Source organism: Chionomys nivalis, chromosome 5 (assembly GCF_950005125.1).
Source record: "Chionomys nivalis chromosome 5, mChiNiv1.1, whole genome shotgun sequence".
Taxonomy (NCBI): Eukaryota; Metazoa; Chordata; class Mammalia; order Rodentia; family Cricetidae; genus Chionomys; species Chionomys nivalis.
Window position 1 is genome coordinate 105996895 of NC_080090.1, and position 26923 is coordinate 106023817.

Below are 26923 nucleotides of genomic sequence, written 5' to 3' on the forward strand. Positions count from 1 at the left end.
GTTTCTGAATTAATTCTGAAAGGAAAATTAAGAATTCATCAATTAGCAGGAATAGACCCAGCAGAAATTATGTTACCCTTTACTAGTGCTGAAATTTCCAAATTCTGGACAGAAAATGAACATTGACACAAAGCTTTCAGTAAATTTTTGGGAGAGATTAGCAACTAACATTTCAGAAGCAAGAGACTTCAGTATGTAAACAGAACTAATTGGATTCTTCCATACACTCTATGGGGAACACCATTTTTTTCATATATATATGAATATATATATAATATTTAAAGTTTCTGTTATGATCTTAATGGTCTTTTACAGTACTAGATATAGGAAAAGGCTTACCCTTGCTTCCTATGCATGATTTTGGCCTTGAGTCTGAATCAAGTAACAAGGAATTAAGTTTATGTACTCAGATGTACTTAACAAATTTTTGTCCATTTATTTACCTCTCCAAGATTTGATATTTAAAATGATTAAGTTTTCTTCAGTGAACCATGACCATTCCCTAGAGTGACCTTTGACATCTCCAAAAGGATAATGGGGTCCCACCACCATGAATCTATCTAGACAGAGGTAATGCCACTAAGCTAACAAACACCACCCAAAGATCAGCTTTGGACTACAAGCTCCTGAGGACAATTTCAAGGTAACTAGTTGATATGATCCAGCCTCATGCAACTCCAGTCAGGATTTCAAATAAGACCTACACTTTCCTGTTACACAAAGACTGGCAACATATGATACAGCTAGTTCTCCCAGGACTTGAGAATTATGTCGATTTTTTTTTTCAGTATGCCCTGGAGAAATTGTTGCCCCCCACCAAAGGAAGAAATCTAGAAAATGGGGTGGGTGATTTTTGGCCATTCAGTAGGTTATGGCTATTTGTCATTGTTTAGTGGGATTAATTACAAGTTTCTATTGGCCATCATAAGGAAAAAATCTGAACAAAGGAGATTAAATTCATAAATCTCATCCTGAAAAGAAAAAAGGGAATATAGAAATGATTGGATAAAAGAAGAGATTATTGAATCTACCTTTAAACTAAAAAACCAATTACTAGTCATAAACTGAATAAAAAGATAAATTCTATCTATTGCTGAGGCAGAGTACTTGAAATCCTTATGTATAAGGTTATGATTGTGAAGGCCTTGCTTGTTTATTTTATTTTGCGGGAGAGTTGTCTGTATTCTGTCAATCATGTTTTAAATAAACACTGATTGACCAGGCAGGAAGTATAGGCAGGTCAATCAGACAGGAGAATTCTAGGAAGGAGGAATCACTTTATTATAACTCTTAGATTTGTTACCATTGAATCACTTTATTATAACTCTTAGATTTGCTACCATTCTCCATTTTATGGTTTGTTGCTGAGGTTGAAGATGTTAATGTTTATTCCATTGCTGTAACAAATTACATCCCCATAAATTCATGTCTATGTTACACAGATATGGATTTAATTTTCCTCTCTGTTCTTCTGTACCTATAAATTTGGCCTACCTTCTTCTTTGTTTTACCTGAGATATAATTCTAATTCCTAGTTTTCATTAGCTAATTTACATGGCTAATTTGGATGCCAAGATTCTGGTGCTATTATTGTTGTATCTGCTCCTGGGTCTACCAAACCCTCAATTTCAATGCCATTTATTTGCATTTTTAATTTTGATCTTTTTTTATCTCTAGAAACTTGTCAAAATATTTGCTTTATGGTTTCTCATGAAAACTATGTTTTATTTTCTAAAGCTGTTCTGTCATCCAGAGCAGTATAGCTTTTTTACAATAGGCATTAAATCTTTTAATTGCTCTGTGGAAGAATTTCCCCAATACTGACAGGGAATGATTGAATCAAATGTGACATTGTGACATCAGAGCATGTGAGAATTGTATGTAATTGGTCATTCTTTTCATATTTGGCACCAATACCAAACAACTTCTTAGATATAATATAAAAATTACCAAGCTGATCATTATAATTGACATTATGTAAATCCTAGCTAACTTAGTTATCAATTCATTTAATTATTTCATTTTTCAAACCATCTATTGTGGAACCATACATAAATCTAACTCCCTCCATCACAGTAATGTTTTCTATTTTATTGTTGGAAACAAAACCTTTTTAAAAACTAATTCTTCATGGACAATGAGGACTACTGAGAACTGAAGAACAATGGCAATGGGTTCTTGATCCTATTGCACGTAATGGCTTTGTGGGAGCCCAGGTAGTTTGGATGCCCACCTTAATAGACCTGGATGGAGGTGGGTGGTCCTTGGACCTCCCACAGGGCAGAGAAACCTGCTTGCTCTTTGGGCTGAGGACGAAGGAAGACTTGATTGGGGGAGGGGGAGGGAATGGGAGGTGGTGGCGGGGAAGAGGCAGAAATCTTTAATAATTAAATAAATTACTTAATAAAAAAAAATGAAAAAAAAATTCCCAGTTGTACTCAGGAGACTAGTCCATTCAACTTTCTAGGGCAAAACAATAGGGTCACCCCTATTATGATTCCTGGGCCAAGTCGTGGACCTTACCCTGTGGTCATAAGAATGGAAGAGCTATCCATGACCCTAATGACCAGCTATAATACTCTGGAGAACAGGCCCTGCACCTAGCAAGGATTGTACAATAGAACCAACCTTATTAGTGCAGTCTTGGTAAACCAGTACTGAAATTCTGAGCAGGGAAGAGCTGGCACCATTACCCATTTGTTTTGTGGTAGTTAGGGTGGGGAGAGTTGCCCTTCTCTCTCCCAACCCATTAATGCCTGGAGCATGTGGGAGAGCTGGTCCTGTGTGAAAAACACTCAAAAGTCAACCCTATTAGTCCAGTTTTGAAGTTGTAAGCATGGGAGCACTGTCCTCATTTCTTATTTGGTGGGTGAACCCTACAGCTGCTCAGGCCCATACCCAGGGTTATGACTTAGACTACCCCAATATCCATCCCATCTATGACCTGCTGGAGCATATGAAGGAAATTGACAGGCAAACCCAAATCTGAAGGATTTCCACAACACAGGACAACCACAAGACACCCAGGAAGAGTCCTAGTAAGGAGTATACTAATTTTTTAAAAAGTGTCATGTGACAGAGAGATGCTATGCAGTTGAATTCATGATCTCATGTGGAGGGATTTTTATAAGGGAAAGGGAAGAGACCTCCATGGATGCATTGTGGTATGCTCCTGTACACACACACACACACACACACACACACACACACACACACACACCACAGGATGAGCAAGTGCAGATATAATATAGATTAATGTTAGAAGACAGTGTGTGGATTTAAGGTAATCATAATGCAGCACTGGCATTCCATAAAACTACTTCACATGCTGCTAAAATGTGGACATTGTTTTATCACCAAAAGCTTCTCTTTATTTGTGTCTGCATGCATTTTCAGAAAGAAAGAACAGTTCTCTATCCTTGCATCCCCCAATCCCAGAGATCTGAGCTCACTCCTTTGTAATGGTATGTATTCAGCATATACTCCATGATCCATTGCTTGAGCTCCCCTGGAAGCTCATTTCAAATTAGTGCACTTTCAAGTCAACATTGTTTTTCTGATGTTTCTTTTTCCTATTCATCCTCAATTTTTCCATTCTCCAGGGTTCAGCCCATAATTTCTTCTTTTCTTTTTTTGATCAGATTCTATTTTATGGCTTAAATGGCATTATCCCCTAAGTTCATATTTCTGTCTCATGATTCTTTTCCAGCACCCCAAATTGTATTCCCTGACAAGCATTTCAAACTTGATATATCTGTAACTGTTTTTTTCATTCGTTTCAGAGATATTCTCATGTAGTGTAAGCTGGCCTTGAAATTACTTAATACAGTCGGGGTTGATCTTGAACTTCTGACTCTCATGCATTCATTTTTTTGAGTATTGAGATAATAGCATATGTCATTATGCCAGGTTTTTAGGGTACATAGATTGAACTAGAACTTTGCACAAGCTAACCATGCATTCTACTATCTGAATTACTTTACTTGGCCCTCAAGTAATTCTTTTCCTCTTCCTGTTCCTGTTCCTCTTCCCTCTGTGTGTGTGTGTGACAGAGAGAGAGAGAATGTGCGTGTGTGTGTGTTTGTGTGCTTTGCTGATATTTACCTATGTTTGAGTGTACTTCCTGTGAAAGTATATTAACCACATTCATCTATTTGTTTATGTGTGTGCATGTGCCACAACATGTTTGTGGAAGCCAGGGAAGAATTGAGAAGGTTTGCTCTCATCTTCTGTCACGTAGATTTCAGAATAAACTCATACTACCAGGCTTGAGTCCAGAGCATTCTCACATGCTGAGGCATCTCACTGGCTCTTGCTTTTTTGCCTGGGGTGAGGTCTCTTCTGGTACTGGGAATTTATTATTTTGGTGAGACTAGAAGGACATGGAGTTCCAGGTATCACTCTACTCACTATTTCTTCAGGCAGTTCTGTGGTGATAGATATACATCCACCATTCCTGAATTGTATGTGGAGGCTGGAAATCTCAACACAGGACCTTTGACTAATGCTGCAAGAACTTTGTACATTGAGCCATCTCTTCTGCTCTTCTTTTAAATTTAAATTACCATTTTTCTTTATTTTTGTTGATTTTATTGAACTATACATTTTTCTCTGCCTTCTCCCTTCCTCTCCCCTTCCCCTTCAACTCTATCCCATGGTCCCTATGTTCCCAATTTACTCAGGAGATCTTGTCTTTTTCTATTTTTCATGTAGATTAGATCCATGTATGTCTCTCTCAGGGTCCTCATTGTTGTCTAGGTTCTCTTGAATTGTGATTTTTAGGCTGGTTTTCTTTGATTTATATTTAAAAACCACTTATGAGTGAGTACATATGATAATTGTCTTCCTGCATCTGAGTTACCTCATTCAATATGTTTTCTATCTCCATCCATTTGCCTGCAAATTTTAAGATGTCATTTTTTTTCCACTATGTAGTACTCTATTGTGTAAATATACCACATTTTCCTTATCCATTCTTTGGTCAAGGGACATTTTGGTTGTTTTCAGGTTCTGGCTACGACAAACCATGTTGTTATGACCATAGTTGAACACATGTCTTTGAAACCACCATTTTTCTACTTAGTAAGCCAACTCAAATTTTATCAACTACTCTTGACCTTCTCCTACACTGAAAACCTCAACTAAGTTAGTTTTCTCAATTTAATTCTGCTGTCACTATATGGATTCCTTTCTGTTCCTCGGAAATTCCTAAATTCCTGTAACAGCTATTCTTTCTACTGAGAAAGTTCCAGCTACCACTGAGTCTAACTGCAATGTTGTAAAATTAATGGGCATTATTTTTAATGTTTTGTTAGATTAATCATAGAGAATTGGGATCTGGAGAGATTGCCCAGTGGTTTTAGCTTAAACCACTCTTGCAGAAGTTCAGACATTAATTTACACCACCATGTCAGGTGGCTCATAACCACCTGTAACTGAAACACCAGGGGATCTGATGTTTTCTTCTTCTACACACACAAAATTTTAATCTAGAAGAATATACATGATTACTTCGATTAAGATCTCTGTGTGTATGCGTGTGTGTGTGTGAGAGAGACAGACAGAGAGAGAGAGAGAAGGAGAGAGAGAGAGAGAGAGAGATTTAAAATAGTCATCCTATGTAACTTTCTTCTCCATCTACTACTGCTGCCCCTATCTACCATGAGACATTTCCTGACTTTGTAATTCAAACCTGGGTTGACTTGCTGAGCAAGCACTCCAGTATCACTTCGGTTGTTTTTCCTTGTTTTCCTGTCTCTTGCACAGTATGGGTCCTATCCTTTGCTCTCAATTTACTGTTTTATTCTTGACTGTATGTTCTTATATTAGGATAAACTCTCAAAGGGATGGGTTGACAGTTGGGGCAGACTGAGAGGCCACTGATAGTGACATTGGGATTTATCTCTACTGCATGTATTGGCTTCTTGTGATCTTATTCTCTTTGGATGTATACCTTGCCCAACCTACATGTAGTAGGGAGGGCCTTGGCCTTTCCACAGGGTGGGGTGCATTGCCCTCTCTTAGAATTGGAGGGGGTGGAGGGGGAAGATGGATGGAGGGAGTGGGAGGGGACATGGAGGAGGAGAAGGAGTGGGAATCTGGATTGCCTTTTTTTTATATAAAAAGTATAAAATAAAAAGGATGGGATATTGGTATTTTGATCTTTGATAAATCAAAAGAATTTTGTTTTGATTATCATTAGCATTCATTAGTAGTGAAAAATGAATGGGGTTCATTGTGCTACCTTGTGTGTTACTAATGACCATCTGTGATTGAAAATTTGGTCATATCAACTGACTGACATGGCTATGAGGGAATACCAGGAAGAATTAACCAAGGATGATGGTCACTTTCCCTAGTACAAAATATCATCCATCAATATCAAGTAGACAAAAATGTCTGAGGGAAAATTTGTTTTTCCTTATCTACTTTTGCTATTTCCTGTGATTGTATCCACTCCTCTGTTTCCACTGCACTTGCCACCCTTTGCTGACACCTGAACCCAGATTCTTTGCACTTCCATTACTGATCAAATACCAGCAGCTTCCCAGGAATCCTCTAGCTCCTTCAGCATCAGTTTGTAACTACTGAATTATTAGATTCACGGACTGTATCGTTACTGAGTTCTCAGCCTCTCTAGCTTGTACACAGCTGTAGTTGAGCTACCCAGAGTATTTCATGTAAGCCAATGAAATTAATTACCTTATGCATTAATTCTATTGGTTCTGCTGTTCTAGAGAATCCTGACTAATTCATCACCCTTCTGTCTTGTTATTCTCTTCCCTTCTACACTTTCCTCCATCCGCTCAGTTCACATCCGTTTTGTAGTCCCTAATAGTCCCCTTCCTATTTTTGTTTTTTTTTTTTGGTTTTTCGAGACAGGGTTTCTCTGTGGTTTTTGGAGCCTGTCCTGGAACTAGCTCTTGTAGACCAGGCTGGTCTCGAACTCGCAGAGATCCGCCTGCCTCTGCCTCCCAAGTGCTGGGATTAAAGGCGTGCGCCACCACCGCCCGGCGTCCCCTTCCTATTTTTAAGCATCTTTTTTTGTATGTCTAAGTTTCTACATGTAAGAAGGAGAAAGTGTGATACTTGTTTCTATAAATCTACATTACACTCATTAACATTATTTCGTCTAGTACCATCCATTTTTCAACATAACACAGGAATTCTTTTCCCTCTATAATGTAAAAAATATACATGCATATGAAGGTAGATAATGAACAGATGATAGATTTACACATGTCTGTAGTCTAACATGGCATTTTCTTTTTTAATTTTTCTGTTGATGGACATCTATGCTGACTCCTTGTCTTGGCTTGCCATTCAGCTTGCTCTGGTGATCCCCTGTGTTTTACCATTTTGTTGTGATAAAACAACAAAAGGAAAAGGGTGCATCAGCACCACTAGAGGGAAGCAGTTTGGCATCAGTCAGGAATAGCTTCTGGAGCAACAAGCTGAGAGTCCACATCTTAAACCACAAGCAGAAAGAACAAACTAGCATAGCTGAGAAACTTTAACTCTCAAAACTTGTCTCCAGAGACATAATCCTTCCAGAAACATCATACCACCTAATCTCCCTAAGCACCACCACCAACTGAGGAACAAATATTCAAATGCCAGAGCCTCTGAGGGACATTCTCATTCAAATCACAACACCCTTCTCTGATTTGGGAGGCTGGTATTCTGGACTATGAATCTCACCTAGCATTTATATGATTTCCTGGGAATCTAAACTCATTTTCATATTAAAGGCTTTAACTGCTCTCCCCAGTCCCATTTGGGATACTTTCCATGTATACTTTTTTATATCAACCTTAATACTAAATGCATTAGAATTAAAAATGTGATTGTGGGCAGAGGGCTCCTGGGATTGTTTTTTGTTCTAAGCTAATCTTATCTCATATAAAGAATAGCCAGTATCATGTGTGAAGTTTAACATGGTGGCTTGGAACAAAGTATATAAGACAAACTTGTACTGCATTACAAGACTTAATTTCAAAATCAAACATAGGGACTGGGGCTATGGCTTAATGAGTAAAACATTTGCGGCACAAGCATGGAGATCTGAGTGGAGATCCTCATCATCCATACAGAGTGAGGTATGGTAGTGCATGTCTGTAATCTCAGCACTCTTAGAGCAAGACAGGAAACAGAGATACGGAAAAGCAATGAAAGCAAGACTCATAACCCAGATAATGTTATATGTACAACTCTAAACAAGAAAACCTATCTTAAATGAGAATAAATGCAAGAAACAACATCTAAGAGTTATAAACTTTGGTACACACACATGTACACTTATATACAAGAACATTAATACTACACAATAGACATGCACCCTCACACACATACACACATAAATATTTTTAAAAGAGTAAAAAAATCTCTTGATCTTATCTCTTCTCTGATGTAGGATTATGTGGGTTGACCTTCTGCATATGTGTTGCTTTCATTGGTTGATGAATAAAGTTGTTTGGCAAAATGGCTTAGCAGAGTAAAGGAAGTCAGAACAGAGAGACAGAGACAGAGAGAGAGAGAGAGAGAGAGAGAGAGAGAGAGAGAGAGAGAGGGAGAGAGAGAGAGAGGGAGGAAGAGGTTAGGAGGAGACAAGGGGATGCCATGTAGCTGCCAAAAAAGAAGGACACTCAGAACTTTAACTGGTAGACCACAGCCTTGTGCCGATACACAGATTAATAGAAATGAGTTAATTTAAGAGTTAGCCAAGAATATACCTAAGTTATTTACCAAGCAGTGTTGTAAGCAATATAGTTTCTGTGTGATTATTTGTGTCTGAGTTGCCAGGAAATGAAAGGTCTCTGTTTACAGTATGATGCGTGTAATAATTATTAATGAAAATATTTGAAAAATTTCTATAGTAGACATGTGTAGATTTCTTTTTTCTTTGTTGGTTTGTTTGTTTGCTTTTTCCCTGACATTGTTTCTCTATAGAACAGCCCTGGCTATCCTGAAATTCACTTTGTACACTAGGCTAGTTTCAAACTCAGAGAGATCTGCCTGCCTTTGCCTCCCAAGTGCTGGAATAAAAGATGTGTACTACCACCACCAGCTATATAGACTTCTTTATAGGATCCATTTTGTCTCCTGTACCATGTTTCCACCTACTTCTATGGTCTTCATGTTTATGCTCCCAAAATTCATGCTTAAACATCTAAATTCAAAGGTGCAATTATTAGTGTTAGTCAGCTTTAAACAATGCAGAGTCACTTAACAAAAATGTTTTAAAGAATGATGGTTAGAGAAGGTGACTGAGGACATGTTTGTAGGAGATTTTATTGATGACACTAATTGTGGGAGAAGATAGACCAATATAGGTAGCAACATTCCCTAAGCAGGGGTTATTGAGCTGCTTAGGAATGAAGAAGTCAAGCTGTGTATAATCAAGAAGGCACACCAGTAATTACACATGTCTTCATTTCCTTCTGTTCTTGACTGTGGACATGATGCTTCAGGAGTCTGCCATTGTGATTTCACTACAATAATGTCATAGCCTGTAAATGAAAGCTAAAACAACCCCTTTCTCTTATAAATTGCTTATTGTGTGATAACTTATCATTGCATCAAAAATGACACTTGGACTTAAGGTGATGGCAATAGGTGGTAGAGCTTATTGAGATAATGGAATCACTATGAAAGAGATTCAAATTAATGCCTTCTGAGAAGAGACCCTATAGATTTGTCTTGTCCCCTGCCACTATGTGGAAACACCAAAACTAGCTCTCTGTGAACCATGATACACACTCTCCTTATTATTGGCTTTAGTTTTTTCTATTTCATGCTTCCATTCACTTCTATGCTCTGTATGGTTGTGTCCACAAAATTTGTGCCTTGAAATAAATTATACTTAGTGATTGATATGGAGAAATAATATTATTAAATTATTAAAATGCCTTAGCTAATAATAATTATGGGACTATGTATTGGATTTAGGTATAAATTTTATTATGCAGATTGATAAATTAATGCATGTAAAGCCTGCTGAATTAAGAAACTACTTCAAGTATATTGTCCACTGGATACCTTTTCTAAAGAATAATTTCTTCTTGAACAATTGTTTTAATACTTAATATTAATTCAGGAAAGATTAATAGATGGTACTAATTCCTGGCCTGAAGACACAGCTCAGTGGTTAAGAGCATCATGCAAAGCACAAGGACATAATATTGAACCCCAAGTACACATTTACAAAGCCATCTACATTCCTGTAACCCTGAGATTAGGCAGGGCGGAGCCAGGACCAGGAAGCTCCTGGATCCTAAGTAACTCCAGTATAGCACTAGAAACTGTGTCTTAAAGGAACAGAGTGAAGAGTAAGAGAACCAGACATCTATATTCCCTTACCTCAATGCATGTGCGTGTGGACTAGCAGTTTCCTCTGAAATAACGCATTCCATGCTGGAGGGATATTCCTTTCGAGTCTGGATCTTCTGAGGAGAGGTAAAACATCCCACCCTCCAGGGAAACTACTTAAAATTCAGAAAGCAAAGGACTCAAATGCTTCAGGGTGAAGCTGAAACTGACCTGAAACAGTAGGTTTGTCCCTCCCCAGGTATATATAAGCAGTAAGGACTGCTAAGGGACACTCTCAGACAAGCCCTGATGCCTAGAAGTGGCTCAAACCAGCGAGACTGATACTGTATCTGAAGAGATACTCTGTGATGTGTTGAACTGTCCACAAGACATGCAGTGAGGTTCAGGGTTCAAGCTTTCATGAACTATCAACCATTCTAAGATAAACTTTGGTTACATAGCTGTCTTACAGTAACTTCTGTTCCCGTAAGTAACTCCTTACCCATACTCCCTTAAATAATATCAATGAAAGTTAAATTTGGCAGTATACTTAATTTGATCTGTCCTCGGTTGCCTATCTGGTATGTGGAGGTATTTGTTAATGTCTCCTCAGGAATAGTGTCACACAACAATGTATCTGCATTCTCACAAACATAATTACACAAATACATTTGCATATACTACACACATACATATATTGCACACATTTTCCTATACACATATACATTACATACATGTGCATATAATACACACACATATACCACACACACATATATATGTTTACAACATGCATATTGCCCCCCACAAGAGCAGCATTCATTCTTATAACTTTGTATATGAGAATTGAAATGTAATAATGCCCATGGTTTTAACTAAAAGAATGTTGAAGAATTGAATAATATTCAGTTGTTAAATTTTCTGTAAAACAGCAACCAAATACTGTCTTAAGTAAGATGAAAATTTCATGAACAAAATAGCAATACCTTCATATTAGTATTGCTTTATATGTAAAATCTCTGAATTCAATTATATCATGAATTACATTCATAGCTTTGCCTCCAAATACTTAAATTGTTGATGAAATAATTCTATAAGGATGTTTTTAGGATTGCAAGTTTAGAGGTGAATAAGCCATGTGATTAACTATTCTAATGACTGTTATGTCGTGACTAAATTCAGAAGGTGGAAAAAAAAAGTTGGAACTGGTAATAAAATGTCAAGGTCTCACTCCTGTGAGCTACTTCCTCCAGCAAGGTTACCATCTAAAGGTTCCACAGCTTTCCTTAATAGTACCACTACCAGATGACCAAGTGCTTAGAGGTATGAGCCTGTTGGGGACAGTTCACATTCAAACCACAATATACAAACATCTTAACTAAAAATGAGAAAATAAAGTTTCATGTCTGCTTTTCAAAATATCCAAACATCATTTTCTTTTTAAATCAGCACAAAAAAAAACCCTACAATGTGTGAAATGATTTGAATGAAGTCACACAACTGCCATTAGCCAAATCTTATGTACAAGATGGAGATCATTTTGTCTTCACCTTAGGCATTGATATTTAAATAGAAAACCTGATTTATGCCTTGTTTGTAACCATTTTTCTCTGTGGTGTCTTGTACTACAGAAGTCTAACAAATGGCAAGCTTTAAATCGCTCTTGATTTTGATTTTGGATTTGACTGAATACTGACTTTAACTTTTATTTTAAGATGTTTTTTATTAATTAATCAATTAATATATTTAATAATTTTGTGATACTAGTCCAATCACAGTTTCCCTTCCCTTTTTCTATTCCTCCTACCTCTTCCCCTCACCTCCTACCCACCATTCCCTCACATTTGTCTTCAGAAAACTGTATGCCTTCATGTATATTAGCCCACCATGGTATATCAAGTTGCCCAAAAACCAAGCACCTCCTCCCCTATTGAGGCTGGAGGAGATGAAACAGCTGGAGCAAAGAGTTCCAAAAGCAGGCAACAGAGTCAGCCACAGCCTCTGCCAGGAATAGCGCAAGAGGACCAAGCCACACAGCTTCAACACATGTGCAGAGGCTCCAGGTCAGTCCCTTGAACTGACTTTAACTTTTGGACATTAAGTATTTGAACAAAAGATCCACCTGTGTGTGTGTCTCCATCTCTGTCTTTCTCTCTTTCAATCTCTCTCTCTCTCTCTCTCTCTCTCTCTCTCTCTCTCTCTCTCTCATTGCTTCATAAGCACAGGTATAGAAATGTAGAACTGATGCTATACTCATTGTAATTCAACTCACCATCATGGTGTCTGCAATATTCCGATAGTCACGGTTTTGGGGAGAGAGAGTAATGTGGTACCCATGCAGTCACGAGCGCCTAAGGCCATCACAGGCTCTTCCTTGGCTCATTCATGCTACAGAATTTGAAACTCTTTGCTTTCTTTTCTAATTCACACATCAGTATCCTTTATTTTGAAAATTTTAATTAACATATTATTTAAATTTGAAACTATGGAACATATGCATACTAATTATTATTTAAGAAAGAGAATATACTAACAAAATAGCCTAAAATCCTGATGTACAGAGTTCTCTAGTGCCTGGAGGTGCTTAACATCATTTGAAGACACATGGATTTACACTCTGATTGTATTGTTTACTTTCTTCATTGCAGTGACAAAATGCTTGATAGAAACAATTTAAGGCAGGGAAGATTTACTTAGGCTAATAGTTTCAGGGACACCTCAATCCATCAAAGTGAAGAAGGCATGGCAGACCAGCTCTATCCATGACAGCAGGATCATGTGGTAGAAATTTCTCAGAAAGCAATGGGCTAGAAATAGAGAATGAAGGCTAGAAACAAGTGTAGGTATACTCAAATGCCCACTCCTATTGACCTAATTCTGTGAGCTATGCTCTAACTAATCAACTCTCCTCAGTCTGCAAAGTAGGCTGTTATGCTGGGGACAAAGAGTTCAAAATATTATCCTGTGCATAACTTTTCATATTAAAATCATTATGTGGTTGTGGCTTCTGATTTATTACATCATTAATTTCATAACCTTCATATTTCTCAACTTGATTTTTAATATCTGCAAATTATTTGAGTGCTCACATATACCATAGCATTTAAACCATCACCTGTTTTCATATAATTTGTTTTATATTACATTTCTTAATAAGATAAGGCTTGGAAAATAATAACTTCTTCCCATAGCAAGCAATTAACCAAACTAGTACAAATTCATGTTTTTATATCCATTTTTGTCTTGGAAATATTTTTAAAAAATGAAATGGTCCTGATTTTTTGCTCATGTTCTCCTTCCTTCTGCTCCTCATTTGGACCTTAAGAGCTCAGACCGTTGCTCCAAATTGAGACTCTGTCTCTACCTCGATCCATCGCCAGATGAAGGTTCTAAGGTGATATGCAAGATATTCATCAGTATAGGATAGGGTCATTTCAGGTTCCCTCTCCTTAGTTGCCCAAGGTACCAGCTGGGGACATATTCCTGGACACCTGCGAACCCCTCAAGAGTCAAGTCTCTTGCCAACCCTAAGATGGCTCCCTTAGATAGGATATATACTTCGCTGCTCCCGTATCCATCCTTCCTATATCCCAACCATCCCAATCCTCCGAGCTCCTCCCATCCTCCCCTTCTCATATTTCTCATCCCATTTCCCCTTTGCCCCATGCCACCTCACCCGCAAGTTCCCAGTTTTTGCCCTGGAATCTTGTCTACTTCCCCCTCTCCATGCGGATGACTATATGATTTTCTTTGGGTTCACTTTCTTATTTAGCTTCTATAGGATCACACATTATATGCTTAATGTCTTTTATTTTATGGCTAGAAACCGATTATGAGTGAGTACATCCCATGTTCCTCTTTTTGAGTCTGGGATACCTCACTCAGGATAGTGTTTTCTATTTCCATCCATTTGCACGCAAAATTCGAGAAGTCATTGTTTTTTACTGCTGAGTAGTACTCTAATATGTATATATTCCACACTTTCTTCATCCATTCCTCCATTGAAGGGCATCTAGGTTGTTTCCAGGTTTTGGCTATTACAAACAATGCTGCTATGAACATAGTTGAACAGATACTTTTGTCATTTGATGTGGCATCTCTTGGGTATATTCCCAATAGTGGTATTACTGGATCTTGGGGTAGGTTGATCCCAAATTTCCTGAGAAATCGCCACACTGATTTCCAAAGTGGTTGCACAAGTTTGCATTCCCACCAGCAATGAATGAGTGTGCCTCTTTCTCCACAACCTCTCCAGCAAAGGCTATCATTGGTGTTCCCACGAGGGATGCACCCACCCACTGTGACAGTGGAACTGATTTATTGGGAGCCCACCAAGGCCAGCTGGTCTGGGACTGAATAAGCATGGGTTGATTCCGGACTCTCTGAGCATGGCGGTCAATGAAGACTGATGAGAAGCCAAGGACAATGGCACTAGGTTTCGATCCTAATACATGAACTGGCTTTGTGGGAGCTTAGCCTGTTTGGACGCTCACCTTTCTGGACGTAGATAGAAGGACCTTGGTCTTCCCGCAGGGCAGGGAATTTGGACTGCTCTTCAGTATCGAGAGGGAGGGGGAATGGAGTGGGGGGAGGAGAAGAGGAGTGGGGATAGGGGGAGGGAAGTGGGGGGAGGGCAATATTTGGGAGGAGGGGAGGGAAATGGGAAATGGGGAGCAGGTGGAAATTTTAATTAAAAAAGAATAAAAAATAAATAAATAAGTAAAAAAATGCTCAATTAATGCATTTAAAGAATTCAAATAAAAATAATTTTAGTTTCAAAAAAAAATGAAATGGAATGAAGTTTTAAAATTATACCTAACCTCACTTTATCTTGTATTTTATGTGCCAACAATAATACATTAGAACAATAAAATCACATTTCCTAGAAATATTCTTTTCTGCTATCGCTTCTATGGACATAGATTTAGACAGTATAAATTCCATCCCATACCAGCCAAGGAAATTGTTAGCACTTTAATATACATTCTCTAATGATAGATAGATAGATAGATAGATAGATAGATAGATAGATAGATAGATGACAGATAGATAGATAGATAATAGATAGATAGATGATAGATAGATAGATAGATAGATAGATAGATAGATAGATAGATAGATAGATAGACAAAGAGAGAGAGAGAGAGAGAGAGAGAGAGAGAGAGGTGACAGCTAGTATGGGGATTGTCTTAAATGTCAACTTGCCACTAGCTAGGTTCACCTGAGTAGTGAGCTTCAGTTGAGAAATTATCTCAGTTGCCTTAACTGATGTGCAAAGGCCCACCTCAAATATGGGTAATGCCTTCTGGTGGCCGGCCAGATAAGAAAGGCATGGCTGAAGGAAAAAATATTCCCTTTGTCCATTTTTTATTCCTTAATCTGACTAGCTTGATCTACCCTGGTGTTGCTACTGCTGGTTCCTTTGTAGATGTCAGGACCTTCCAGGTTTCCATCATTGACTGAGAACTCGGGCTCTTCAGGAAGATCTCAGGTTTTCAGAATTAGATTAGGACTGTTGAGGATCCCATCCCCATAGACTAGACAACTTCTGGACTGTCAGGCTCCTCCAGTCTCATAAGATAGCCACCGTGGGTGTACCTCCAGTCTGAGGGACTAGCCTCAGTACCAAGAAACTACAGGGTCTCGGCCTTCAGGTGTGATTCAGATGATGCTAGTACTTCTAAGTAAACTGTTTTAACAAAATATTTTAGTATATATTAATTCATCCTATCAGTTCTGTTAATCTAGAGACTAATACAGATAGATAATTGCTTTAAGGGATTGACTATTGCAGTTGCATAAATTGATAAGTCTGAAATCTGCAGACCAACTGGCAAGAGATGCTGGTATAAGTTGTTGCTGTTTAAATTGGAAGGTATCCCAGAGGCAGAAGTCATTTTCCCTTGGGTCACTTTAGTTTGGTTTTTCCTGTGAACTTCAACTGATATGTTGAGGCCCACCTACAATATGAAAAGTATTTACTTTACTGAAAATCTACAATTTTAGAAGTTAATTTTATTTATTTGTTTGTTTGTTCATTTGTTTTTCGAGACAGGGTTTCTCTGTGTATCTTTGGTGCCTGTCCTGGAACTAGCTCTTGTAGACCAGGCTGGCCTCACACTAACAGAGATCCACTTGCCTCTGCTTTCTAAGTGCTGGGATTAAAGTTGTGCACCACCACCTCCTGGAGTTAATTTTATTTTTAAAAGTAGCTATGTCATGACAGATTGATGTTGCTACAAATGTCTGTGAACCTTGTCCTAGTTAAATTCACAAATAAAATTAACTGTTATAAATAACTCATGATTTTTAAAGGAATTGATCACATATTTCATGAAGCTACTATGGAAAGTACTTTTAGTAATTCTTTGAGAGAAGAACTTATATACTTTGCTGTTGAGACACAGGAAATACTAGCAGCTACTTGATGAAAACGGTTTTGCTAAAAATTGTTCATTAGAAACCAGTGGTTATGTGTGTCTATGTGATTGCCTCTGTGATTTGTGTGTGCCTGTGGAGGACATATGTTGATGTCAGGAGTATTTCACTAACACTGGCCACCTTAGGCTTTGAGATTTTTTTTAATTTAATTTAATTTATTTTATTGAGCTATACATTTTTCTCTCCTCCCCTCCCTTTCTCTGTCCTCCCCTTGACCCCTCTCCCATCCATGGTCCCCATGCTCCCAATTTACTCAGGAGACCTTGTCTTTTTCTACTTCCCATGTAGATTAGATCCATGTATGTCTCTCTTAGGGTCCTCATTATTGTCTAGGTTCTCTGGGATTGTGATTTGTAGGCTGGTTTTCTTTGATTTATGTTTAAAAACCACTTATGAGTGAGTACATAGGATAATTGTCTTTCTGGGTCTGGGTTACTTCACGCAATATGATGTTTTCTACCTCTGTCCATTTGCCTGCAAATTGCAAGATGTCATTTTTTCTGCTGTGTAGTACTCCATTGTTACATTATCCATTCTTCAGGCAAAGAACATTTAGGTTGTTTCCAGGTTCTGGCTATGACAAACAATGCTGCTGTGAACATAGTTGAGCACATGTCCTAGTGGTACTATTGAGCATCATTTAGATACATACCCAAAAGTGGTATTGCTGGGTCTTGAGGTAGATTGTGTCCTAATTTTCTGAGAAATCACTATACTGATATACAAATGAGTTTTACCAATTTACACTCCCACCAGCAATGCAGGAGTGTTCCCTTTATCCCACAACCTCTCCAGCATAAGTTATCATCAGCCTTTTTTATCTTTACCATTCTTACGGGTGTAAGATGGAATCTCAGAGCTATTTTGATTGCATTTCTCTGATGGCTAAGGATGTTGAGCATTTCCTCAAGTGTCTTTTAGCTATTTTAGATTCCTCTGTTGATAGTTCTCTGTTTGGGCATGTACTCCATTTATTATTGGATTATTTGTTCTTTTGACAACCAGTTTCTTGAGTTCTTTGTATATTTTGGAGATCAGACCTCTGCCTGATGTGAGGTTGGTGAAGATCTTTTCCCATTCTGTAGGTTGCCATTTTGCCTTGTTGATCATGTCCTTTGCTTTACAGAATCTTCTCAAGTTTCAGGATGTCCCATTTATTAATTGTTTCTCTCAGTGTCTGTGTTATGGGGGTTATATATATATATATTATATATATTTAATGCATGTGCCAATGCATTAAAATGTACTTCCAACTTTCTCTTCCATGAGGTTCAGTGTGGCTGGCTTTATTGTGAGGTCTTTGATCCATTTGGACTTGAGTTTTGTGCACGGTAATAGATATGGGTCTATTTTCATTCTTCTACATATTGATATCCAGATATGACAGTACCATTTGTTAAATATGCTTTCTTTATTCCATTTTATATTTTTTGCTTCTTTGTCAAAAATCAGGCATTTGTAGGTGTGTGGATTGATATCTGGGTCTTTGTTTCAGTTCCATTGGTCCACTTGTCTGTTTTTATGCCAGTTCTAGGCTGTTTTCAGTACTGTAGCTCTGTAGTAGAGTTTGAAGTCAGGAACTGTGATGCCTCCAGAAGTTCTTTTATTGTACTGGATTGTTTTGACTATCCTGGGTTTTTGCTTTTTCATATAAAGTTGAGTACTGTTCTTTCAAGATCTGTGAAAATTTTTCCTGGTGTTTTGATGGGCAATGCATTGAATCTGTAGACTGCTTTTGGTATGATTACCATTTTTACTATGTTAACTCTACCCACCAAAGAGCATGGGAGATCTTTCCACTTTCTTGTGTCATCTTCGATTTCTTTTTTCAAAGATTTAAAGTTCTTGTCATGCAAGTCTTCTACTTTTTTGGTTAGAGTTACTCTGACATATTTTATGCCATTTGTGGCTATTGTGAAGGGTGTTGTTTCTCTGATTTCTTTTCGAGCCCATCTGTGTACAGGAGGGCTACTGATTTTTTTGAGTTAATCTTGTATCCTGCCATAATACTGACAGTGTTTATGAGTTGAAGAAGTTTTTGGTAGAATTTTTGGGATTGTTCATGATTTGTATCCCCTTGATCACTTTTTGGTGTCTTATTGCTTTAGCTAGGACCTCAAGAATTATACTGAATACATATGGAGGGAGTGAACAACCTTGTCTTGTTCCTGATTACAGTAGAATCACTGTGATTTTCTCTCCATTTAGTTTGATGTTGGCTGTTGGCTTGGTATAAATGGACTTTATTATGTTTAGGTACATTTTCTGTATCCCTGCTCTCTCCAAAACATTTATCATGAAGGGATAATGTATTTTGTTGAAACCTTTTTTAGCATCTAATGAGACGATCATGTCCTCCTTGGGTTTTGAGATATGTTTTTGCCTCAATTTGGAGCTCATTGATGGACAAGGCTGGTAGAGCAAAAATTCCATCAGAAACCACTAATTTGTACCCATGGAGCCACTTTCCCAGCCCCTAAGTAAGATTCTTCCAATGGCAACTTCCTCTGAAGTACATCTTTTTTTTTTTTTACTTATTTATTTATTTTTATTCTTTTTTAATTAAAATTTCCACCTGCTCCCCATTTCCCATTTCCCTCCCCTCCTCCCAAATATTGCCCTCCCCCCACTTCCCTCCCCCTATCCCCACTCCTCTTCTCCTCCCCCCACTCCATTCCCCCTCCCTCTCGATACTGAAGAGCAGTCCAAATTCCCTGCCCTGCGGGAAGACCAAGGTCCTTCTATCTACGTCCAGAAAGGTGAGCGTCCAAACAGGCTAAGCTCCCACAAAGCCAGTTCATGTATTAGGATCGAAACCTAGTGCCATTGTCCTTGGCTTCTCATCAGTCTTCATTGACCGCCATGCTCAGAGAGTCCGGAATCAACCCATGCTTATTCAGTCCCAGACCAGCTGGCCTTGGTGGGCTCCCAATAAATCAGTTCCACTGTCACAGTGGGTGGGTGCATCCCTCGTGGTCCTGATTTTTTGCTCATGTTCTCCCTCCTTCTGCTCCATACCACCCTGAACGCGCCCGATCTCGTCTGAAGTACATCTTGTGTAGTAGGTCAGGAAAGACTTGCTGTAATCTGTTGGCCTGGTCTGTCACCTGGGTGCCCTGTCACTTTAAGAGCAAGAGCCACCCACTCCTAACCTTCCCTGCTTCTGCTGAGGCAATATCCTACCTTTGTTCCAGTCCACTCTCTCTTCCCTGCCTTCTTCTGAAGTGGTAACTGCTGTCTCTCTACCTTCTCCCCTTCTCACCTTCTTTCCTCTCTCTTTCTCTGCCCTTCTCATGGAAATGCAGCTTCTGCCACTCTCTCTTCACCTTCTTTTCCTTTTTTCTCCCTTTTCCCTCTTCCCCTTCCCTTCCCCCTCTATAACACACTAAATAAACTTTATACCCTAGCTCTCTCTGCATATCTGTCTCTCTTCCACCAAGGCTTCCGGCCACTCACCAGAAGACCTGCTGAGGCCCAAGTGTGACCCACTACTGCCCCTCATAGGACCAACCCTGGGTCACCTGTGTTATTAGTGATAACATTGGTGTTAGGAACTTTGCAGGCTATCCCTTGCAGCAGAAGACTGCTAGGAATTATGTAATCTTTTAACTCTTATTCTATGTGATAATTTTTCCAATTTAAAAATCACTGAAATTGTATATCCAGCATCAAACGGTAGGTTCTTCCTACACACCTGGCCATGTCTCCATGAGTGTGCAATTACTCGGCAGTGGTTCCCCCACATAAAAGAAGCCCAGTATTAGTCAACCACTTGCTCGTCGGGCTTAAAACCCCTTGCTTGGGCCACCAATCCCATGCAATGATGTAGGGGTTCAGTTTGTACCCACTCATTCTCACAGCAGGTATAGACCCAACAGAAATTATAGTGCCTTTTAGTACTGAAGAAATAAAATAGTTATGGGAAGACAATGAGCCATGACAAAGAGCTTGTGCTAATTTTTTGGGAGAAATTAATAGCAACTATCCCAAGAGTGGTAGACTTAACCTCATAAAGAGAACTTCTTGGATTCTTCCTAGAATTGTACGTGATGCTCCAATAACTAGAGCCTGTACGTTCTATGCTGATGCAAATAAATCAGGGAAAGCAGGTTATAAGTCAGATGAGTTGAGTAAGGTGGAACAAAGCCCTTATAATTCTGTCCAGAAGGCAGAATTATATGCCATTCTTATGGTGCTAAGGGATTTTAAAGAACCTCTTAATATAGTTACAGATTCACAATATGCAGAAAGAGTTACCTTGCATATTGAAACTGCTGAATTTATACCAGATGACACAGAGTTGACTTCATTGTTTATCCAGGTACAAGACATAATCAGGAACAGGCTTTGTCCGATGTACATAACACACATCCGGTCCCATACAGGTCTGCCTGGTCCTCTAGCACAAGGCAACGTTGAGATTGATCAATTATTGATTGGAAGCGTGTTGCAGGCCTCAGAATTTCATAAAAAGCATCATGTCAATAGTAAAGGCCTAAAGAAAGAATTTTCCATTACATGGCAACAAGCTAAGGACATTATAAAGAGACGTCCTACTTGTTCTTTCTAAAATCAAACACCATTGCCTGCAGGGAGTAACCCAAAGGGTACTAGGAGAAATGAAATCTGGCAGATGGATGTGTTCCACTTTATGGAATTTGGTAAATTAAAATATGTACACCACACCATAGACACGTATTCAAGTTTTCAATGGGCTACTGCCCTGAGCTCAGAAAAGGCTGATTCAGTAATCACACATCTATTGGAAGTTATGGCCATCATGGGAATACCTGCACAAATAAAGACAGACAATGGCCCAGCATATGTATCTAAGAAAATGAAACTCTTTTTTGCTTATTATAATGTAAAACACATTACAGGTATACCACATAATCCCACAGGTCAGGCAGTTATAGAAAGATCAAACAGTACTATAAAGGATATGCTGAACAAACAGAAAGGGACTGAAAATACCCCCAGAAATAGATTACATAATGCTTTATTAACCGTGAATTTTCTTAACGCTAATGAGAAAGGAACGACAGCAGCAGAAAGACATTGGATAATGGAAAATTCTGCTGAGCTAAATCAACCAATTTATTTCAAAGATGTGCTCACCTCTCAATGGAAGCCAGGAGATGTGCTATGTTGGGGAAGGGGTTTTGCTCTTGTTTCCACAGGAGAAGAAAAATTGTGGATACCATCAAAATTAATAAAGGTTTGCTTTGAAGAGGAGAAACCTCTTGGAAAGGAGAATGCCAACTCATCCACAATGATGATATTCATACAGTTGGTAAGAAAAACATATAGAATGGGAGCAGGGTTCTGTTCTTATCTCCACAGGAAAACACTCATCTTTGAAAAATTCAAGGGACCCTGGATGTTTGGATACTGACAGATTGAAAAATACCTGCCCAATAGGAACTATCAAGAAAACCGAATAGGTTGTGTAAGTAAAATATATTAAACCATATTTCTAAATTTATAGAGCTGGTTTTGAAGTTGGACTCTGGCTCAGTCCCTCTCCAATTCCAAGCCTGTTGGTAAGAGAAAAACCCAGAGTTTCTGGAGTTTCTGTCTCATGTCAAGAGCCATAATATGGGACAGAAAAAAATATGAGTTTAGAAAACATCTTTGCTTTTCTTCATATCTCTAATACTTTTCATTGAATATATCTATCATGCCTTTCATTGAATATATATATATATATGTGTGTGTGTGTGTCTATATATGTCTATATGATTAATGTTTAAGTTTTTCACAATGAACAATGTGTTTTTCCTGAAGTGACATTTGAAGTTTCCAGGAAGAAGATGGGGCCCCACAACAACAACTCCACCTGGTTGATATGACGTCATGATACTGATAGCGCTACTACAAGACCTGTTTTGGGTACCAGCTGCACAAGACAGTGCCAACTTGGTTAGCTGAAATGGTGCACATCTTATACACCATTCTGGCCAGTCCTGCACAAAATACTCAGAGACTATTTGCAATTTTAAAAGACATTGATCTTGAAATTTAACCATCATTTTACTTTCACAGGATCCCCCAGAAAGAACGTCGCCCCCATGACAGCTGGAAGTAACTCTAGAGGACGACGTCCCATCTCCCAGTAAAGTTTGCCCTTGGGTTTAGGGATGTCATTTGGGGATTGATCATAATTGGTATATGGTTGAGGGTTGGGGGAGGAATTTTATAAGCTCAGGGATCATTTGAAAAAAAAAGAGGGATAATGGGATGATGGGATAATAGATTGGTACTTGTTGGTACTTGTGAGTTATTGTTTTGAGACAAATATATTGGTATCAATTCTTATATATTGATACAAAGTGAAATTATATTGACTATTGTATGCATGCATGTTTCTACCTCTGTTTAAAACATTTTTATGTATTGACAAATATTGTATTGATATATATATATATATAGTATGTATTTACCATATTGCAGTGTACATTTCTACCTTTGATTAAGATACTTATATATTGTTTGTGTATTGATATATATTTACCATACGGCAATGTATATTTGTACATTGTTTATATTTGGAGATCATTGTCCTCATTTGTTTCACAGTCGTTTATTGTCTTAGTCTTTAAGTTAGATAGGTATTGAGAATTATATAGATCAATAGTATTCTGAGTTTGTCATTTATAATTAGACTAATCAGGTTCTTTAGATATATAGAGATTATACTCAGTATAGATAGATAATCTTCAACCTCTTCAAAGAGCTGTAGAAAATGGCCTTTAATCCAACTCAGAGTTTTGTGGTAGTGAGACACAATTGCTCCTGGCAACACCGCTCTATTCTCTAGAGAATGTTGAGCACCAAAGACACTCCACCTGGAGCATTTCTTTTTGGCAGAACTGGCCTTTGGGCAAAGAAATGCCCATACCTCAACCACTGACAGAGATGCAGAGCATGCATCAATGGAAAAAACAGGACTGTCATATCCTGTCAAGACAGGGTAAGATAGTTTTGAAAAGTTGCTTGCCTTTGAAAATGCTATGTCAGATATGTTAGGCCTTAGCCAAAGTTGATTGCTTCAACGCTGCAAATGTGACCTTGGGTGATTGCCCAGGTAGCTAGTTGTCTCTGTGATATGTTGCATGTTTTGGAAGTTATTTGATTGCACTTCCTAATTACTCAGGTAACATTATTTCCCTTCTCAGATCTGTGATGGGGTTGAAGACTATATAAATATAGTTACTTTCCACTCATGACTTGGCCAAGCTATTTATTATATAAGACTTAAGCTAGTTAGAATAGGATATTTGTACTTATTGTATATAATTTCATAGTAGGTTTAGAACTCTCTTACTTAAGTAAAAGGGGGAGGTGTTGCGGGAGGTCCTTCCGCTCCTCCAGCCAATAGCCACTGAGATACCAGCCCATTGGGGCATGGTCTCTCTCCCTTTAAAAAAGCGGCCACATCCCTCCTTGCTCTCTCTTACTTCCTGCTCCGCTTTTGGTGACTAGACTCCCTTCCTGATTGCTCAGAGGACTGTTGTCTGTGACGGTGATCTGTAAGTTTTTTCCCTTTTAAATAAATAACCATTTTATTAATCATAATTCCAAACTGGTGCTTGTGACTTATGCCTTCGCCTTCAGATCTCCTGCCACCTCTCTAGTCTGCTCTCTCTTTCTGACCTACTTCAGAAGAGATAACTATTGTCTCTCTACCTTTTCCGCCTTCCACCTTCTTTCCTCTCTCTCTTCTCTTTCTCTGTCCTCCTTCTCTCTCTCCCCTTCTTCCCTCACTTTCATAACCCTTTACTCTTATACCATTCCCATATCCACTAAATAAACTCTATACCCAACCTCTCTTGGTATGGTATATCTGTCTCTCACCCACCACTGTTTACCACCCACCTTGGATGGTCAGCTGCTGCCCCGCATGGAAACTCTTTATAAATGATAACAAAACTTGTTTTAGTGACACTACCATCACATGCTTGACTACTTTCTGCTATCACGCTGACTAGGAATTAAGTTCTCAGCTGCAGGTTTGCTGTTTTCAGTTGGAAATTCTCACACACTGGTTTTCAGGGCTCTTGTGATCCTTATATCACAGAGATCAGGTGAAATATCAGACATGGTTCCTTAGCCATAGAGTACATTCAGCAACTTATGTGTAATTTCCTAGAGCATAAATTCCCAGTTTTAACATCCATCTCTTAAGATTGAATTTAAAATTAGTATTATTATTTATTAAAACTTACTCAACTTTTCCCCCACTGTCTCTTCATAACTGTAATTAAGCCAACTGGCTAGAACAAGAGTCCTTAATAAACAGTAGCTGGTCAAAATGAATGTCTTTATATATCCCAACCTGGTGTGTGTGTGTGTGTGTGTGTGTGTGTGTGTGTGTGCGTGTGTAAGAAGGAGGGGGGAAGACAAAGACAGAGAAGAGAGACAGAACAGGGAGTCCAATCTCTGGTAACATTTTTCATGTGACATACACACTTTTCTATTTGAAACGATGCTTCCTGGTGATCATATGGCAAGTGCCCCCCACCTTAATATCCTCATGCTGGCAAGGCAAGTGCTTTATTCAATGAGATATGACTCAAAGCCAGAGTTTTACCACTTAATAATGATATATTAAACTAAAATGTAGATATGCCATTAGATTTCTGTCTGACTATGTAGACAATAGAAAGAAACGAGAAATCCTAGTCTGTTGTTAGAAGAGAAATTGTTTAGAAAAATAAGTGAACATGTAAGGATGTGGATAGAAACCACTGTGCTTGTCAGAGAGAAACCTAGAGGACTTGAGGGATATAAAGCTGATGCATGTTGGTGACTTGATAAAAGCATTTACAGAATTTTGAAGAAAACAAAAGAGAACATAGGAAGCTGTTTCCTGAAGCATCAGGGTGTGGGCCAGGTTAGAAAGCAGCACAGGTGAGCCCCCACAGTGCCAGTTGGTAAACTGGGTCAGGGACCAGGTGCAGAGACACAAAGAAACAGATGGAGCTCTTGGCCATTGGACAGGGTGAATTGCAGTAATCTGCAGATCAAGGCGATTTGTGTGGGGTGCCAAAGACTGTGAGCATTGTGGCCCAGGTTCTGTGTCTATGCCAGGTACCTGACTGCCTTAGGGCAATGCACTCCTGAATGCTTCATCTGCTTTCTACATGGTGGGTCACATTTATGTCAAGGCACTGTTGTGTGTTGTGTGGCCCTATTGTCAGGGGCCATTTCCCCCCCCAAAAAAATATTATAGGGATCATCGTCCTGAGGAGTTTGCAGAGGGCTCCACTTCCCAATTGTATTGAGAATTGTTTTATTGGCAGAGCCTATCCCGCACCCAATTAACTGTCAATAGAGAGCTAGCTGCTAGCAGAACCCGCCTCACACTCTAATTATCCAGAGAACTAGGTGTGTCAACCTGTGAACTCCTGGCCGAGGAATCGTGACCTGACCGATCATAACCTCTTGGCCTACATGGCCAGCGTGGACCACGTGACAAGATTCCATCCCCCTGCGTGACCTGACCGATCATAACCTCTTGGCCTACATGGCCAGCGTGGACCACGTGACAAGATTCCATCCCCCTGCCCCCATCCGAAGCCAAGCTCCTCATCCAGAGGATATATAAGCTGTACAATGACGCTAATAAACGGAGGCTTTGACAAGAACTTTGCTTGGCCTCCTTCCTGTCTCTAGCCCATGTCTTTCAGGTAGCGCCTCTCTGGGACCCTGGAATTACTAGACCTGCCAGGCGGGTTACACCCCTAGACTAAGTAACCCGCCAAGGCGGTCTACACCCTATGACCTGAGATATCTTAGCTTCTAACTTCTATCCCTCCTTAACACTGAAGCCCACAGTATAAAGATGGAACGTAGTTTCCTATCCACTTCTGAAGAGATCTCTTGACAATTTATCTGAATATATGTGCATGTGTGTGAGTATAAGATCAGCACAGTCAGGAGAAGGAGCAAGCCCATAGGTCAGCTGCTTCTCCCTGTTTGTTTGTTTTGTGTACCCCCAGAATATGACATAACATGTACAAGGCTCAGTGAAACACCAGAAAGATGTGATTATTTATTTATGTATTTATGTATTTATTTATTTATTTATTTGTAGAAAGTGTACATGTGTGAATGTCAGAGGATATACTTAGCTGTCATTAATGCATGATCCATCCTCTCTTAGGGAGGATAG